General features: G+C 38.0%; 2 protein-coding genes and 1 pseudogene across 6 annotated transcripts in view; 1 reads left to right on the top strand and 2 right to left on the bottom strand.

Annotated features, from left to right (window-relative positions):
- Positions 1–18,701, top strand: part of LOC145292971 (soluble guanylate cyclase 88E-like) — a 233,096-nt gene that overhangs the window by 191,002 nt on the left and 23,393 nt on the right. The gene's annotated exons all lie outside the window — the stretch shown is intronic.
- Positions 1–18,701, bottom strand: part of LOC145292972 (angiopoietin-related protein 2-like) — a 46,155-nt gene that overhangs the window by 25,286 nt on the left and 2,168 nt on the right. The window contains exon 1 of one of the 4 annotated variants that reach the window (XM_080139209.1): positions 17,374–17,704. The exons of 2 other annotated variants lie outside the window; for them this stretch is intronic. The gene's annotated coding sequence lies outside the window, so the exon portion shown is untranslated. Of the gene's footprint in view, positions 1–17,316; positions 17,340–17,373; positions 17,705–18,701 lie in introns of those variants that run through there. One more of the 4 variants, XM_080139210.1, reaches the window with a different exon arrangement.
- Positions 5,763–5,879, bottom strand: LOC145293597 (5S ribosomal RNA; annotated as a pseudogene).

Genomic DNA, 18,701 nt, shown 5'->3' with positions numbered 1-18,701 from the left:
TGGGGATATTTATCATTTTATCATCAGCCCAATAGAAAATTAAGTTTCGCATAAACAAAAAAAAAAAATAAATACATAAAATAAAAACAAAAGTAAAAAGAAAAAGAAAAAAGAAAAAGAATCGTGTTTGGAGTCAAAAATGAAGCTAAAATTTTTCGAATTTTGATACCAATTTCAATACCCTCAAAAGTTCTGATTTTTCTAATTCTCAATTCCTAACACCAGACGATTATTTTAGATTTTTACATAATTTTTTAACTTACAAGTGAAGTAATCCCTTATCTTATTTGATGAGTAATCAAGAAAAAAATTCGTGATACAGCTAATCATTATTTTTAACATTTGCACTTGGATTTTAGTAACGATGGCGAGGATGAATCAGTTCTGAATTTTTCAGATGAGTATTGATTATTCGTGTTATTTCGATTCTTAGAACTACTGTAATCAACTTGAATGTTACTTTCACAGCGTTTCAGTCAATGTAACCTCCGACCTTCTTCAGCTGTACCTTGTTGAACTCGGCAATCTGCACAGAATTTCGAATGGAACACTTTATTTAATTCATAAGATTAGCATGTAAATAGTGATATTTATACCTAGAAACAAAATACAAAATAGGTTTAAGGCTCCTAAAATTTGTACAAGTATTTTCCGCAGGAACCCGTGGCACAGTGGATAGAATACTTGATGAAATTCAGTTGTCAAAATTACATTCTTGGAAATTGAAGGTTCAATCCTCAGTGCGGGCAACCCAAAAATACAATTACTGCCATTTCTGATTAATGATCCGTTCTCTCTCTGATAGCGTGAAGCCTTCCCCTCTCTCAATAATAAGAATGGCTTTCCAATTATCCAGCCAAATGGACAGGAAAAACTGGCGGTCAAAAAAGGCAGATAATCTTGACTATAGCTGAAGTCTCTATAAATGAATTACAGTAATTTCCGATTGTAATGTTGAAAATCTGTCAGAAAGAGGAAAGTTCTCTTTAGTTTATGGAAAGAGAATCGGATGCAACTCGATTTTATACGGTATTTGTAGGTATTGGATACACAACAAGATGCAAGATAATGGAGATGAATGAGAAATAAGATATGGAGAAAATATATTTGGATGTGAAAGTTATGGAGGCTGTATTATTCAGACTACTGTTTCCATCTTGGATGTTATTTTTTTTTTATGTGACCCCCAACATCTTTTTCAAGGGAATCTTGTCAAACTTAGGAATATTTCTGTCAAACTCGGGAATCTATGGAATTTCAAACAGAACAATGAAGATCTAAAGTTACATATGTTGAAACGTTTTAAGAATAAGATGAGAACGGTAGTCTGAATAATCAAAATGAGACAAATTATCAATCCTCATCACAAGAATTCAGAAAAATATTATTAAAGTTGTTCAGAAATTTTGTTACCTAGGCAATACCATTGAGACAGGGAGGAGCAGGTGCTAGTGTGCTTGCAAGAATTAGGAATGGATGAGGTGAGTTAATGGAACTTCTACCATTACAAACCAGCAGAGTGTTACCACTGTCAACTAAGGTAAGAGTTTATCAAGCATGTGTATACAGTGTGATGATGTATGGAAATGAAACCTGGCCAGTGAGGGTTGAAGACATGTGTTGCATGGAGAAAAATTGCATGAGAATAATATAGAAGATATATAATATGAGTTTTAAAGACAAACTTAAATTAGATGACTTTACAGGTAGATTAAATATTGAGAATATAAGGAGATGTGTGCAGAACAGGAAACTTCGATGGTATGGTTACATTTAAAAGATGGGTGAGAGTACTTGCCTTAGTAGATGTAGAGTAATTTAAGTAACCATGTCAAGCCACACGTTTTGTTTATACCTCTTTCTTTCAAATTTATCCTTATCACCTCTCCTCGTGTTTTCCTGTCAATCATCTATTTTCTTTTATAAATAATAACATAATTGCTAATAAAACATGATATATATATAATAGATACATATATATATATATATATATATATATATATATGTATCTATTATATATATTTATATATATAATAGATACATATATATATATATATAGTGTGGCCAGGTTTCATTTCCATACATCATCACACTGTATACACATGCTTGATAAACTCTTACCTTAGTTGACAGTGGTAACACTCTGCTGGTTTGTAATGGTAGAAGTTCCATTAACTCACCTCATCCATTCCTAATTCTTGCAAGCACACTAGCACTATATAATAATAAAACATGATATATATATAATAGATACATATATATATATATATATATATATATATGTGTATCTATTATATATATATAATAGATACATATATATATATATATATATATATATATATGTATCTATTATATATATAAATCCGTAATCCTGTCTGTTTGTTTGTTCACAATTTGATTAATATATACAAAACTTTCTGCTGAAAACGGTTATCTATATAAATTTTATTTACTATAAGATTTTCTATACAAATAAACAGCATCACGATCAATATATATACACTATATTGAAGGCAATGTACATAATAGAACTAATCTAATTTGCATATTATATTAAAGAAAATCTTTTTAAATAATTCGCTCAATTAAAGTTACTGATTATAGTAATGTAATTGATGTAATTGTTCTATTTAAGAGTATTATTTAAAGTTAATTTATTTAAATTATTTTAATTCAAGTTATTTTGTACTATTTGCTAAACTGGCACATTTTAAGTAATTTTCACTGATATTTCACTTCCGGTTATGAACGGATATAGTTTTTAACCAAATCGAGAGATATGGTGATAAAATGATTTGTTTTAATTATTTATTTTCTATAAATGTAAAAGTTACAAATATCGATAAAAAAAAATAAATAATTATTATATCAGATATATTCCTACGCGTTTTTTTTTGTTTTTGTTTTCACTTTTTTTTTCTTCGATTTTCTTTTGAGAAAGATCTTATGTTTTCCTGTCTGGGTAATTGATATAGTTGATAATATATATTTGTGTAGGGGAGTTTCGACGTAATTTTGGGTTTTTTTTTTCGGGGTGGGGGGGGAGGGGGGTGTCGCTTTATGTCTCAGCGTCACTCAAAGAAAAATAATTGCAGCAGTACAAAAATGCGGGTGTTTTTATCTGTTTAGTACTTCTGCAGTTTACGAACCGTGCTATTTTTTAGATATGATTTACAAGTGTAATTCAATTTTTGCCGTATCTTTTGTTTATTAAATTTTTATGTGAAAGTCCTTCCTTTATTAAAAATGGGGTACTTTTTATATACACAACCAAGCATAGTTTATCCGCAAAAATCCTAATTTACATTTTTGGGAGCAACACAAACTGAAAACGGACCTGTACAGTTTTTTTTCTACGTAATGTAGAACTTTCGTTTACATTTTTACCAGTGGTACAAGAAATGTCGTTTACCCAGAAGTTTTGGTTTCGAACCTGTAATTACATAAATATTAAAAGAATGCCAATTAGTATTGTGTAATACAAATATATCCGTAGCAAAGCTCGGGTAAATCGGCTAGTATATATATATATATATATATATATATATATATATATATATATATATATATATATATATAGAGAGAGAGAGAGAGAGAGAGAGAGAGAGAGATAGATAGATAGATAGATAGATAGATATTGTTTTAACAAAAACCAAGACATGGAGTAAAGGACTGATAGCAACAAATAGTGTATTTGATGAAATGCACTATTTGCTGCTGTCAGTCCATTCCTCCATGTCTTGGTTTTTGTTAAAACAATATATGAATGCTCAATTATGAAATATGATAATTTTGTAGCTTACAGTTTAAGTCATCTCTTTTTGGCTTAAAACTTATTGGTATATGAACGATACGATTACCGAATTTTCAATTGTATGAACCCAGTAAAATTCGGAATACTATATATATATATATATATATATATATATATATATATATATTATATGATAGTAGTGTAGGTTTCTAGAGGTAAATTAGTGTAAACACAATAACCCTTATCCCGAGTGGCTTCCGGGCCTTGATAATTCGTGATGTCCATGTTAAAAAAATCACTGGATTTAAATACCAGTAGATTTATTGCATTACATTTTATGATTTATATATAACTCTCTCTCTCTCTCTCTCTCTCTCTCTCTCTCTCTCTCTCTCTCTCTCTCTCTCTCTCTAGACCCTGACTTGCTGTAGTTGCCTGTCTAGCCGTACTGATGAACTGTGATACAGCGAAACAGTACTGTATGTGGATGACTATAATGCTCTCTATCTTGGGTTTAGCATATTGGGAAGTGATATACAAACTGCCATTAGCGTCTTAAGCAATGTTCTTTGTGTAAACAAATCGAGCTTAGGCATTTGGGCGATGTCAAAACATCGTTAATTCACTACTCGCACAGCCGCAGCCATATAGCGTAATGGTGAGAAGCCTTGACTATCGTTTGGGCTGTGGGGTTTCGATTCTGGCTTGAGATAGTTGCCTATCTAGCCGCACTGATGAGCTGTGGATGACTATAAATGTGTGTGTATATGTGTGTATATGCGTTTGTGTGTGTGTATATGCGTTTGTGTGTGTGTATATGCGTTTGTGTGTGGGTGATAAAATTTATGGAAATAATATTCCAACATGTTGGGGAAATATTCCCGCAATGTATATACATATATGCACACACACACACACACACACACACACACACACACACACAGCGGAATGATAAAGTTGTAATCCTAAAGAAAACAACACTGCAGCTTTATTTAAAAACTTTTACTGAAAAAAAATCAATTCAGGTAACTTGATTATGTAGTAAAGTTAACATCTATTCAATGTAGCTGCCTTCAGCCTCAATCACTGCTTCGATATGGGTCTGGAACTGGGAGGATGCCTTTTACATAAGCGCCAGTGGGAGCTTGATGAATACTTGGTGACTGGATTTGGTGTTGTGGGAGGTCATGTTGGTGATGTTCTTGATGTATGACCAAATGAAATAATCCAGCAGGTTCATGTCGAGGAAGGAGAGGGGCCAGTGAGAGAAGGGTACAAAGTTATAGCACTCCTTCTGAAGCCAAGTCTGGGTCACTTTGGACTTGTGGGCCGGTGCTGAGTCCTACTGCCACTCCCAGGGTCTTCCAGCGGCTACCTGATTGCACCAGGGATCACCACACTCTTCAGCAGATCCAGGTACACTTTGGTGTTGTCTTTCAAAGATGTGAAGTGGCATGATGTGGCCCTCACTTGAAACCACACCAAAGACCATAACCGTGGCCAAAAACTTTGTTTTCATCACTCTGAGCACGTCCCTGTTATTCGTGGCCATCCAGCGATGCATTTTGAGGGTGCTGGCAATGGTCCTGTTGTCATAACTTGGATCAATAGAGAGCATGAGTTGTACAGTGTCACATTTCTGATCTTTCTCATTGAACATTGTGTCACTTTCAGACATGATAGAAGGCTCCTATCACTCTTGGGATTTGTACACAACTAGTCCACTAGTAGATGGTCTGCAACAAAAAAAGAAAACCGGTTTTCATCAAGTGGAAATGGAATCATGTTATTTTTGACAATTTTATAGTCGCACCCTATATACATCAGGCTCCTTCAGACTAAACAGACTATGGATACCCACGAAGGAGTGCCGGCATGTGAAATTTTTGTGGCAGGAGATGCATAATCTCCAACCACACCCCCTCCTGAGTCGACATTGTTAAATACCAGTGGCAAGTGAAGTGTATATACAGGACGACTGGAAACAAATGCTGAGATAAGCAGAGAGCACATACAGCACCCAGAATTCCTAAATGATTACCCATCTGGTACTAACTAGGCTCAACATTGCTTAACTTCGGTGATCTGATGAGAACCAGTGTATCAAAGGGATTATGCTGTATATACCCTATAGACACACACACACACACACACACACACACACACACACACACACACACACACACGTGCACAAATATATAGGTTTTTAATGAGGCTGAGATGGAATGCATGAAAGTAGTATCAACTCTCTTTAGAAATAAATAGATTCCACTGGAAAACCCAATCAAAATTCCCATAATTGACCAATGCGCCACCTCAAAATACAGGCAGAGCCACACCACCATTCACTTGTTGATCAATCCGTACTGTCTGTACCTCTGAAAAAATCTACTTTAACACCAGGAACGCCTTTGTTAAATGACTCCCCTGCAGGTCTCCTACTACCAGCAGGTAACAATGAAAAACCCCAAAACAATCTGTCATTGGACCTTGGTTATTCCCCGCGACTCCCAGCAAGTAGAATACTACCAACATTCGTACCAGCACCACTGCTTCAGGGACTATCTGAACTGGATGATGGGCAGTTAGCGTTGGAGGAAGAACTATGTAAGACCATTGAGGAGATCCAAAGGATGGATCTGGAGGAAAGACCTCAACTGCTAAAAATACAAACAACATGAGCTACCAGGGCAGCAATAAAAAGGGTTAATGTTGCTCTCCAGAGATTTTTACAGCATAACATATCCCTCGCAGAGCTAAACTGGATTTCTTATGATGCAATATTACATTATTAAACAAAACACGATCCCTAATTTCAAAGAGTGAAAACAACGGGAGTTCGGAGCAAAAACAAAACGCCATGCTGGAAATGTAAGCTCCAAAATCAGCTGAACCTTTGCAGAAAGAAATTCCTTGTTGCCCCTGCAGTGCATGGACAGATGAAAAGCATCATCTGCAGGTTTAGTGAAAAATATAATACAAAAGTAGGAGAGCTGAAGAACATGGTTAGGAAATTCGAGGGCAGGATCGCAGCACTTGCCAAAAGAATAAGGAAAAAGGAAAACAAGAATGGAGAGAAAAATTTAAAATAAACGGTTTAAGCAAAATGCTTGACTATTCTACCATACTTTGATAACGGTAGAAAACAAGAGTTGGAAGATTATTGGCAGCCTCTTTTCGAAAATGAAGGTATCTATAATACAGAGGCCCAATGGATCCTAGATGCTGCAAAAGCAACAAAAACAAACCAGAAATACCAGAGCCAGAGATAACAGCTGGCATGATAAAACAAAAGCTGAATCTGGCATAGACAACCTACCTAATTTCTGACTTAAGCAACTAACAGCACTGCATACTCATTATAGTAGTTGCTTCAACAAACTATTGAGGAGTGAAGAGGTCACACCAACATGGCTGTTAAAAGGAGATAAGCCTTCATACCCAAAACGAGTGAAAACGAGTAAGTACAGAACCATCTGCTGCCTCACTACGACCTAAAAGCTTTTCACTAGCCTAGCAACAGACAGCATCTATCAACACCTCTTTTCTCGAAAAAGAACAAGAAGGGTGCAGAAGGGAGTGTTCAGGCACCAAGGATCAACAATGTATTTTTAAAGTGCTTTTTCGTTTGTTAGTTCGCATAAACAAATTATAAATATTTTTTTTATTCTGTAAAATTTACAATACAAAAAATCGTAAACTTTTATTCTGTAATGTTTACCAAACTTAAAAGAATAGTTTCAATTTTTTAAAAGAAATCTGCGTTTCTATCTGCTACAAAATTATAGCAATGCAATAGCAAAGTTATTCTACAAAGTATACGTATTAAAAAAAAAAACAGTTTTGTTCATAAGCATAATTTCTTATATGTAGATTCTTCATTAAAAAAAAACTGTTTGCAAATGAAACTATTTGTAAAGAAAACGATTAACCTTAGAGGTCTTTTGTCAACAAATAATAAGCATAGCACACGCAGAATCAGAAGTGCATAGCTGTGCGAAGCCACAGTTCTCTGTCGCCTTTTTATACTGTTGCTTAATTCACGCATGCGTACAAAAGAAAACACCGAGTAGGTGTAACTGAAACTGTTGATCTAACATCTCCACCGTGGCTTTTGGCTCCACATAAGTTTTATATATGTTATATTATGAAATACAAGATCTCCACTGAGCCTTTAATAACAACATGAACAAAGTACAAATTATATCAGCAGGAGCAAATACACCTAAACACCAGGAGCAGCCAATGATACCAACAACGGTGATACATTTTTTTTTTTTTCAAAGGAGTCACCACTTATCAAGGCCCAGAAGCCACTCGAGGATAATGGTTACTGAGTGTACAGTGGTCAAGGAGAACATATTGTAGTCATCTTTAGTAATGGAAATTTGGTAAATTAAGGGGATGGCTCATCAAGAATTTGTTTATGTTGGACTTGAAGACAACCACATTGTAGCCAGTTGGAAAGCAGGAAAACAGAATGGAGTTCCACAGATGTGCAGTTCTAAGAAAGAAATTTTTTTCATGGAATCTATGTTTAAGTTTAGGTACAGATAAAGAGTTGGGGAAATTATTGATAGTGATTTCAGCTAGACGAGTGTTTTTTGTGAAAGTCAGGACAGGGGAGCCCATAGATTGGAGCTCATACAAGCACTTGCCATGAAATTAACGATAAAGCTCACAACGTATCTTTTGTAGGAAAAAGGTTGCAGGGAAGAGAAAAGGACATCACCCACTAGGCTACAAAATCTATTTTGAACTCTGTCAAGGCAAGATAAGCTGTTTCTAACAGTTCCTGCTCATATGTGGCAATAGTATTCCATCCTGGGACGTATTTGGCTCTTATACAGGTAGAGAATTGCATTGGCAGTGAGATATCTACTGGAGCAGTAGAACAATCCCACCATTATCCCAGCAGTCCTGGCAACTTTGATGTACGATTTGATGTTCCATCTCAGATCAGAAGTAAAGGTCAGTCCCAGAAGCTTGTCAAAACATGGAGCCTCCCCAAGACGAGACCCATTTATTTCAATTGATGCCAGACAGTGGTCAGAGCGTTGATGATGGAAAAAAAGAAGCATTAAAATTAACCAGCCACCTCTTTCTTTGCCGCACCACATGATCAAGATCAAAGGAGAGGGAATCAGAGAGAACGTAATCGTTTACGGCCTTTGATGTGCTGCCATAGGTGGTTGTGCCATTAGCATAAATGTCTACAAATGATCTTAGGATGTGATTTGGGAGATTATTGATGTAGATAAGGAAGAGAGTTGGGCCCAGAAAGGACTCTTGAGGGACTCCAGCATTAATACTGTGAGCTTCTGATTTCTGCCCATCAACCTCTACTTTTATGAATCTATCAGACAGAAATGATTTAATAATTGAGAAGACATTTTCAGCTATACCGTAGCTGGAGATTTTGTGGAGTAGACCTTTATATCATACTTTATCAAAGGCTTTTGATATGTCAATATAAAGTGTTGGCAAAACGATGTATATTTGGAAACACACTTATTACCGGGAATGTTTTGTTTAAGTAGCCCGCTCTTGCCTCTCATGCAAGCGAGTGAGTCTACTTCTATGGGGGTGTGATGCCAAGACCACCCCGGTCTTGTAACTGGGCGTCTTGTGTTTGATTCCACTTCTACACGCCCTCCCACTTCCAGGACCACAAGATACTAGTGTTGTGGTCCAATGTTTTGAGGCTCTGGAGTAGTCGTGAGACATGCCCCATGTCTGTGAGGATAGTTTCCTGGGTGGTCGCGTCACCCTTCTGCTACACCGCACCGGTTGGTCGTCCTCAACCTCCATCATCTCATGGGAAGCTGTGTCATCCACCTCCATCTGTTTTGGCAGAGTGTTTAATATTTCGGGCTGGTGTTGATCTGTACACGTAGGAAACCATTGTCTTGGTACTTCGGGCTCTGTTAGGTTGTCTATGATATCCAACATTCCTGATGGCTCCTCAGGTATCAAGTGACAAGGGGTATCTACCATGGGGTTTATTCTTCGGAGAAATCTGCGATTGCGACGGGTTACCTGGTTACTCCCATACTGCCGGTTACCCAGTGTTTCCACCACCATTCCCGTCTTTGCCGAGTGTGTGGACCAACTTGGTTTTGAACCTGCACCGTTTCCCCGATTTTCAGTTCCTGAAGTGGGTGATATTTTAGATTGTATTCCCTTTCATTTTGTAAGTGTCTTTTTGCCATCATTGTTTCCCTATAACGACTGATTTCGCTCCAGCATTTATGGATTTGATATCTGTCCGGGAGCACTGGAAAATTGTCCTTTATCACGCGACAATAGAGCATCATCTCTCCAATCGAGGTATGTTTTCTTCCATAGGGGCAAAAAGGATATTGTCCGGCTTAGTTGGGACATTAGTTCTTTGTGGGCAACCACATGGTGCTTTTTTGCCATCGCTAGTTGCCACGTTCTGCTGGGAAGTTGGGTCTGGAAAGTTCTCTGGTACCAGACCAAGGTCTTTTAGGGCTGACTTGGATAGGCAGAAATCTGATATATTTTTTTATACATATATAATCTGATGTGTTTTCCGTGATCCTACTCTGATTTTAGCAAATATCACGCCTTTTATGTTCAGTAGGTTTTCTGTGATTCCTAGAATTCGGTGACTGGTCGGTACTGAAAACTTCAGAATTTTTTGGATTTCTGGTCCACTAGAACATGTCTGTGCTCCAGTGTCTGCGCTTGCATCAATGCGGTGAGCTGGCCCTATGGAGATGCGCCTGAATTACACATGGGCCTCTGGAATCAGAGTTATCTCTACCATCAGGGTTGGTGCTGGATCAGGAGTACCTCTTCAGAACTTATTTTTGTTCCAAATAAGGTGCGGCACGGCCTTTGGTTTTGTCAGGTTGGCTTCACCTCTCTTTTTTATTTGCCCATCTTGACAAATCATCCGGTTACGACTCTTTTTGTGTCTTTGGGTAGTGAAAGTTCTGGATTCTGCTCCGACCACTCCCACTGTAGATATGTTGCTGGACCTTTGTTTCGGTTTTCGGCAGACTCTTTTAAAATGTCTGGTCAAGCCGCAATTGTAACACGTCATCTTTGCTGCTGGACAGCCCCCTTGTCCTTTTGAGCCGTCAGGATGTGAGCTCTTCCCACACAATTTACAGGGTTCAGTGTCTCTTAGAGTTGATACAGTCTGGTTCTCCCGAGGCCGCTGCCTGTGGCCCGATCTCTGTATGCTCGTTGCAGTAGGGTATACACTACTGTGGAGATGGGGAATACACTTGTCCGTAATCTCTAGGCTAACAAGCTTGTTGAATTTTTCTTCCAGTGTTGTAAGCGTCGCAGCCTCTGACAGCACCTTGCTTTGATGCTCCAGGTTTGCCAGCCCTGCCATCATTTGTCCTGTTACCATATTGTTGGAGTAGCTGACTTTCCACCCGCATCCTATTCCGTTTGGATAAGTCACTGAAAAGTCACAGAATTTTGCGACTGATCAAAGTCATGCCATGAAGTCCGTAACCAATTCCTCTTCCTTCTGCCTTATGGAATGGAATTCTTGTGAGTACAGTTGTTTGTGTAGGCTTCTGATGGCTATGAGCTTTATGTGTTGTAACAGCTGTTCTTCCGTAATGGAGTTCAGTATTTCTGCTCCTACCATGTCGAACAATAGCCTGTTTACTTCTTGGGAATAGGCCATTCTCAGCTCGTTTCTTAACACTGTTGGCTCCGTCAGCCCACACATCTCCTTGTATCTATTCCAGGAGTCAATGAATATCGCCCAGTCACCATCACTTGAGTTCAATTCTATGGTAGATCTGTCGGGTCTCCTTGTAAGTGGCTTGCTGAGCTGTCCTCCGTCTCTTTGCAGGGCGATATTCTCTTACTGTAGCTCAAGGATCCGTTGCAGTAATGTCTGCTGTGTTTGTTCGTCCATATTCCAACATTGTTTGTAGCAGGTTTCCTATATCGGCGACGCCATGTAAAGTGTCGGCAAAACGACGTATATTTGGAAACACACTCGTTGCCGGGAATGTTTAAGTAGCCCACTCTCGTCTCTCATGCAAGCAGGTGAGTCTACTTCTATGAGGGTATGACGCCCAGACCACTCCGGTCTTGTAACTGGATGTCTTGTGTTCGATTCCACCTCTACAGTTAAGGGCTGTGTTTCACTTTGATATACAATCGACTGCTAACGGCGCATTATGACTATGTTTTTAGTACCCATCCTTCCACTATGATATACAGTTTATTATTGCAAAGAATTATCAGGCAAAGCACATTCCCAAGAAAATAGCTACATTAAGAAAGAGGAGGTCAGAAAAATTAGGCAGATCATATACGGAAATATGTGATAAAATATCTATAAAAGGACTACAAGTGACAAACTTAATCTAATTTCTTTCACAGACACACTAGGTTAAAATACAAACAAAACAAACACGGAATTAGGAAAACCAACATTCCTTACAGCAAGATTAACCATACACTCAAGACACTTCCAGCAGAAAAAATACTCTTTTGTTTACACTTGAGAATATGCTCTCAGCTAATCCGCCGCATGCGCTACAAAATGGTTTGCATCATCAGCTGTCAACAGCAGTTGGTGGTGGACGTTGTCTAACATCTTGCATGGATATTTCTCTCTCTTTTTTTCCTAACAACAGTAGCAGCTCATACAAACGTCTTAGCTTTTTCCTTCTCTGACAGCGGCGTCAACAACAAATGTGAAAGCCTTCGCCTTTTCTTTTTCATAGCAGCAGAAGCCATTCGCTCAACATTGGCAACTGAAGACAAAAAAAAAAACAAGGGTCAGAACTTTTCCTTGCTCATGTTTTGTCACCCACGCAGTCAACAGTCATATTCCTCTCTTCTTCTTCATAAAATCACAATTACATTTGACTGTGTCAACAAGATTATGTTCCTTATATGCAGTCACTTTTAATCCTGATAGAACCATAATTTGCATATCTCTCTTTTCTTTGTACTGGATGGATTCAAATGAGAGCGATTCTTTTGTGAATCCTATTTTGTCAACTCTGCAGAACCAATGGATTATTGGTCAGTTCTGCTACATCTGTGATCTGAAGATCACATAGATGACAACTCGGAGCTCGTCTTCTTTGTCTAGCACTCCTTTGAAGTAAAGGTACTTCCTCCTCGAATGACTCACCTGGAGAAGTGTTATTTAGCACAGACGTGTCGTCTTCTTCAGAGGAATCGCCACATGCCTCGTTAATGGTAATCAATCTCACACTCTGGGTTAAGAACTTGCTGTCACTTTCGTCCTCTGTGGTATCCAGGTCTACGATGGGATGCAAGTCCCTTGCATGGCTGAGTATCTGCTCGACAAAGCATTTGTGAGCTTTTCATTCCTGTGACGTGTCCACGCGTATAAGGGGTCACACACCATCCAATTGGGTTCTTTACCCAAACACAATCGCCCACATTATATCTATTCTGCTGCTGTTTGGACTTATCTGGAGAGGGTGCATCGATGCCCTTCAGTCGAATGCAGTAGCGATGAATCAGGTTAGCTGAGGTACTCAGTTGACACATCATCCTTAGAGGTAACATTGTACCAATAGACTGGTTCTGCTACGAAAGAGTGTTTCCTTGCTGCAATTCACTTCACACTCCGATGACTATGCTCTACAATGCCATTGCTGGAGGGGACGTATGCACCAACGAAAGTGCAGTCGGATTCCCCATTCTCCCAGAAAGTCCTCAAAAACTCTGCCGCAGAATGCTGTATCATTGTCAATAAGTATTTCTGCTCCCGTTCCACACTCGCAAAACAGGACTTCTAGGTAGTTGATAATGCTTACCACGTCCTGTTGTCTCAAATGACACCAGATACAGAAACTCATGTGCCCACAGTCACTGAGCGACAGATAGTTTGCCTTGCTAGTGGGTTACATCCGTTCCCACTCAGAATCAAGTGTCATTAACATCTAATTTAATTTTTGCCAATGTGTGGGTGCTGGGTCAATCGACTGGCAGTTTTTGCAATATTTTACCATAGCCTTAATCAACGCCTTGGGGATTGTGGGATCCATTTTTTTGATAAAGTATAATGTTTGTCTTATGCCGGGGTGACCACTTTGGTGATGGGCAGACTTCATCCAGTCAAGGTCGTACTTATTTGGCGACATGGCTCCTGCACAGTATTAAGGTTCAACCACTTTTTTAACAAGACTAAGACATCAGCATTTCACTTGCTGCTTTAGTGTGCACCCTAGCCTTCCCCATGAGAGTGTCTGTGATCCATTTATGCACGCAGGCAGAGTCAGTGTGGAGATACAGCACAGATACTTCCCACATCAATGCCATGTTCACAGCATCAAGCTCGCATCCTCCATGTCGGCTCCATTGTGCTCAAACAATACTCCAGTGGCTAAAGAGCTTGCATCAACCCACACATCCAGCTTAGAATCATCCTCACACCACTTTCCTCATACAGGGTCTTGGTGCACTCTTGCAGCAATCACTTCAATCATTGTTGTTAAAGGACCGTCAGTTGCTTTATCGCAACCTTTTGTCACATCCACTACTCTCCTTTTAATAAACGCTGCAGCCACCCTGAGCCACTTAACCACTGGGAAGTGCCCAACTAACTTTCCAAAAAATGAGAACACACTTTGTCAAGTAAGAACACAGGGTACGCTGGGGACCTCATTCCCTCGTTCCCATACCAGGTTGCTGCCCTTTTCCCGAACTGATAGGCCAAGCACTCTTGCAACATTCTGCAGCCACTCCGGTTCCTTGCTCACTAATCCAAAATCAGCCAAATGTTGTCTCACTTCAGTTGCAGAACCCACGTTCTTGTTGATAAACACCTCGTCAATGTACATCAATGTTGCCTGCCAGATATCATTCTTCCTCGAGAGTGTAGCTTTGTAGCTTCAACAATAGTTTGCATGACAGATGGTGCTACATTGAGCCCAAAACCCATGCACGTTAGGCAGTACCTCTTTCCTTTGAAGAGCACTGTCTGGTACGGCTACAAGGATTTATGCACATGCAGTAGATATGACCTTCGAAGGTCAAGTAATGACACATTGGAGCTTTTCCTCCTCCACTCTTTTAGCTTTTGTGCGTGAACATCACCATGTGCCATTCAACTCACAAAAGTTTAACACCGGGTGCACTTTGAACTTATTCTTTTGGAAAACATCTATTAATGGAATCAGGCCTTTTCGGGGACCAAACTCTTCCTCAGGATAGGGAAGTAGCCATCCATTGCTCAACCACGTTTTCTACTCATGACGGTACTCCTGTCGAATTTGGCCGGACATTGGATACTCCGGTACTTTGTTAGTAAGTCCATTGGGTGGTTGATTGCTTGACCATTTCCACGACGCCGTCCAAGTTTTGGTTTGCTCATTGAACTCAGCACTGGTCTGATCGTAGTGCAGGCACAAAGTTCCGTTTTAGCAAAAGTGGCATCGCTAAATCAGTTTATGTGAATTCCACCCAACATTTTTTATTTTATGTCTATTTTTAATTATGCATATCGAAGCCCAACAGTGGTGTGTGCATGATCAGAACATTAACTTTCAAGGGGCTTGCGTCTTCTATAGCCAATGTGATAGTCCCGACACCCTTGCTGCAGAGGATTTCACCATTAACTGTTAGGACATCCAATGCTGACCGATTCCATGGGCCGCACACTGAGCCAGCCACAAGGGACCGAGAGCATTGAATGAAAATGCAAAATCCTCTTTTGTCAACTCTGCAGGACCAACAGATTGTTGTTCAGTTCTGCTACAGCAACAAAGCATCTCAACGACGGGATTTTGCTATTTTTTCTTCTCAGAAATTTTTTTACCAGCAAGAGACAATTCTAATTAATTTTAATCTACTAATCTTGATGTTACAGGACTTTGCGATTTTTCTTCTCAGAATTTTTTTTTTTTTTTTTTTTTTATCAACACGAAACAGTTCTAATTAATTCCAATCTAAACTTCTCGGAACTTTAACATCAAGAGGATTTTTCATTTCGCTTCTTCAATAAATATTTAATTTAATATTCTATATGCCTTTCTTGCTACCATACGCTATTTTTGTTATTGTGACGGTCGTTATCGGGTATTGAGATACGATACCTTATAGCTAGGGCTATGACAACAGTATATTCTTTTCCTTGTTTTGATTCTCAGTTTTTTTCCATTGATATCTTATATGTTTTTATGTAGAGTGATGTAGTTCTCGGTTGATTAATTGTGTCTAACTGTGTCGGATATATACTCGAGAGTCAAAACAATGAAAAGAATAGCCCTACTTATAACACACAAATAGACCACACCAGTACACCACTGGTGTCATACTTAAATATAACTGGTGTCATTTGTGTTCACAACAATTGGTATCGAAGTCATAATATTACATATATACGGATTTTTACATAAATTTGGTGATGTCTACCGACATCAAACTTAAGGATTTTAAAATGTACATATAGAGAATGAAATAATAAAAAGATGGACATATTTTTTATTTTATTTTATCAATAATATTGAACATAAAAAGTTGGTGCTGTCTGTACTGCTGTGCTGACTGCTGCGCTGCAGTCGAGTGCTGCATAGTGCTGCAATTCTGCAGTTCTATGCACGAGCCACCACCGAGTTAAACAGGAAGTTGATTTTTTTAATTATTTTTTATTTTTTGTTTGTTTGTTTGAAAAAATTCGGCTCATCTAGGAGGGCTACCGTGTACCTATTTACTATGTCTCCCCACGGGACAGAGTTAGACACCAGGGTCGTTTTTTAACGTGGAGAAAAGGTACAAAAATAAAAATTGTCTCAGTCGTGAAGGATTTCTCCTCCACTGAAAGAGAACAAGAAATAGAAGTGCAGCATCTGAAGAATAGATACTACACTTTGATCTTGACCAAAATTAAAGTTTTCCTCGCTCTGGAAAGACCTAGAGTAACAGGTACTACTACTACTCTTAGTCTTTTCGAAAAAAAAATTCAATGTTGCTTTAATTTAGAAAAGCGTTTCATTTAAATTATTTATTTGTTCGAAAAAAAAAATTACTTTATAAAAATCCAATGTTGCCTTCATTATAAAATTGTTTTATTAAAATTATTAAGTTTCTTACGCAGACTTTTAAATAAATGCTTTTACAATTATATATTGATACATTTTTTTATACAATAAATGTTTTGGTTTTTAAATATTTTTCTGGTCGGAAAAAAAAAATCTTGTTTGTTACTTATTTACCGTGTTATTTGATCAAGAAGAAATTGGAGTTATCGCCCCCTAACAATGGCCGCCTTCAGCATACTGCAGAAGTACCGAGAATATTGCTTATATAGATCCCTATGGCTGCCAATATTGGCTCTTTAAAATCGGTAACGAGTTACAACAGCCAAAAGGCGACCATAATGATCGGTTAATTAGTTTAGGAGTGAATCCAATACAAAGAAATTTATAAATATATGCACACACTTAAAATTCATAATGATCGGTTAAATGAAATCCGGGTTCCCGAAAAGGAAAAACAAAATACGAAAAACAGTAACGCAGAAGTAACGCACACAATTTATATTGACAGTATAATGCTGATTGCTTATGCATTACCTTATGGTAACCTTTTAAACCAACGCATTTCAAATGAAGACATCATCATGTGCTTACGTGTCATGTCGACATTAGTGTAAATTCCAAAAATTGCGAAAAAATATCCAGTAGATGATGATGATGCGCTAGCTAGAAGTATTTCTAACAGAAAATATCGTCCACAATTACGTTCTGTTTCAAAATAGTGCAGCCGGCAGCCCCCACGAAAAACAAAATGTCGTACAAGGTCGTTTTTAATGTAGGAGAGAACCAGCTCCCCCAAAAAGGGGGCACTCTGCCACTGGTAGTGTGCAAAAATAATATTGTCTTAGTATAGAAGGGTTTCCCCCTCCATTGCCTAAGAACAATTTAGCTTGAGTGCAGCAGCACTGCAGAGTGCAGCATGCAGCAACACCACACCCCGGCCACCAGGCCGACCGAGAAGCGAAAAGCGGAGGAGCTTTAATTTAAGTCACTTTAAGAAAATGGTTATCTTCAGTGAGTGCTTTGCTTGTCATATAGAATTAGTCGCACAACTCTTCCACATTGAAGCATACGATAAAACTCGATAATTTTATAAATTCTATTTTTACTTGTAATTATTTTTCTACTGGATCATTTCTCGTAATTTTTTGGAATTTGTACTTATTTCGTTCGACGTGACACTTAAGTACGTAATAATGTTTTCACCTGAAATGCGGTGGTTTAAAAAATCACCAATCTACACGCGCATTTATTGCTTTCTAGTGTTATTTTATTTTATGTTATTTTAAGCAACACGAACAGTTTATTTGTAAATATAAAAATAAAAAGCAATTGATTAAAAAAATGAAAAATTAAAAAGATAATCATATCATGAGTAAAAAAAAATGTCATGTAAATAAATTAGTATGTGTTTTCCATTTTCTGTTTTCAGGAACCCGAGTTTAATCGTGTGTGATTATTATTTATTTATTTTTATTTTATTTTTATTTTTTTTGCCGTACTCGTTTCTGCTTAGACAGTTGTCATAACAGCTGAGATTCGACTTTGCGGCAATTTTGCAACCTAGGGTTGACTTGAGAACTTTGTCGTAACGAGGTATGGCTCAAAAGAGATATGCACCCTCCCGGTTATTGCCTCCTCCTTCAGGAAGGGGGAATGGTTATATCCGATTGCCCAAAGCACCTTTATCGGGGAATTTCGACAAGTCCGTTTTTTTTTTGGCTATTTTTGTACCCGACCAGAATACCCCATCGAGTTGATACATTTTTATACAATAAATGTTTTGGTTTTCAAATGACGCTCGTGGCGCTCGCCCAGTTTAAACAATTATGAATGTCTTTTTCATTTTCTGTTTTTTTTTATAAAAAAATAAAAAAAAAAAGAATTATATATATATATATATATACGTTTCATGAAAAATT

This window comes from Euprymna scolopes, chromosome 14, assembly GCF_053919585.1.
Source record: "Euprymna scolopes isolate OS-2025 chromosome 14, ASM5391958v1, whole genome shotgun sequence".
In the NCBI taxonomy this organism is placed as follows: Eukaryota; Metazoa; Mollusca; class Cephalopoda; order Sepiida; family Sepiolidae; genus Euprymna; species Euprymna scolopes.
Note: the sequence above shows the minus strand (reverse complement) of the source record. Positions and strands in the feature narration are given on the sequence as shown.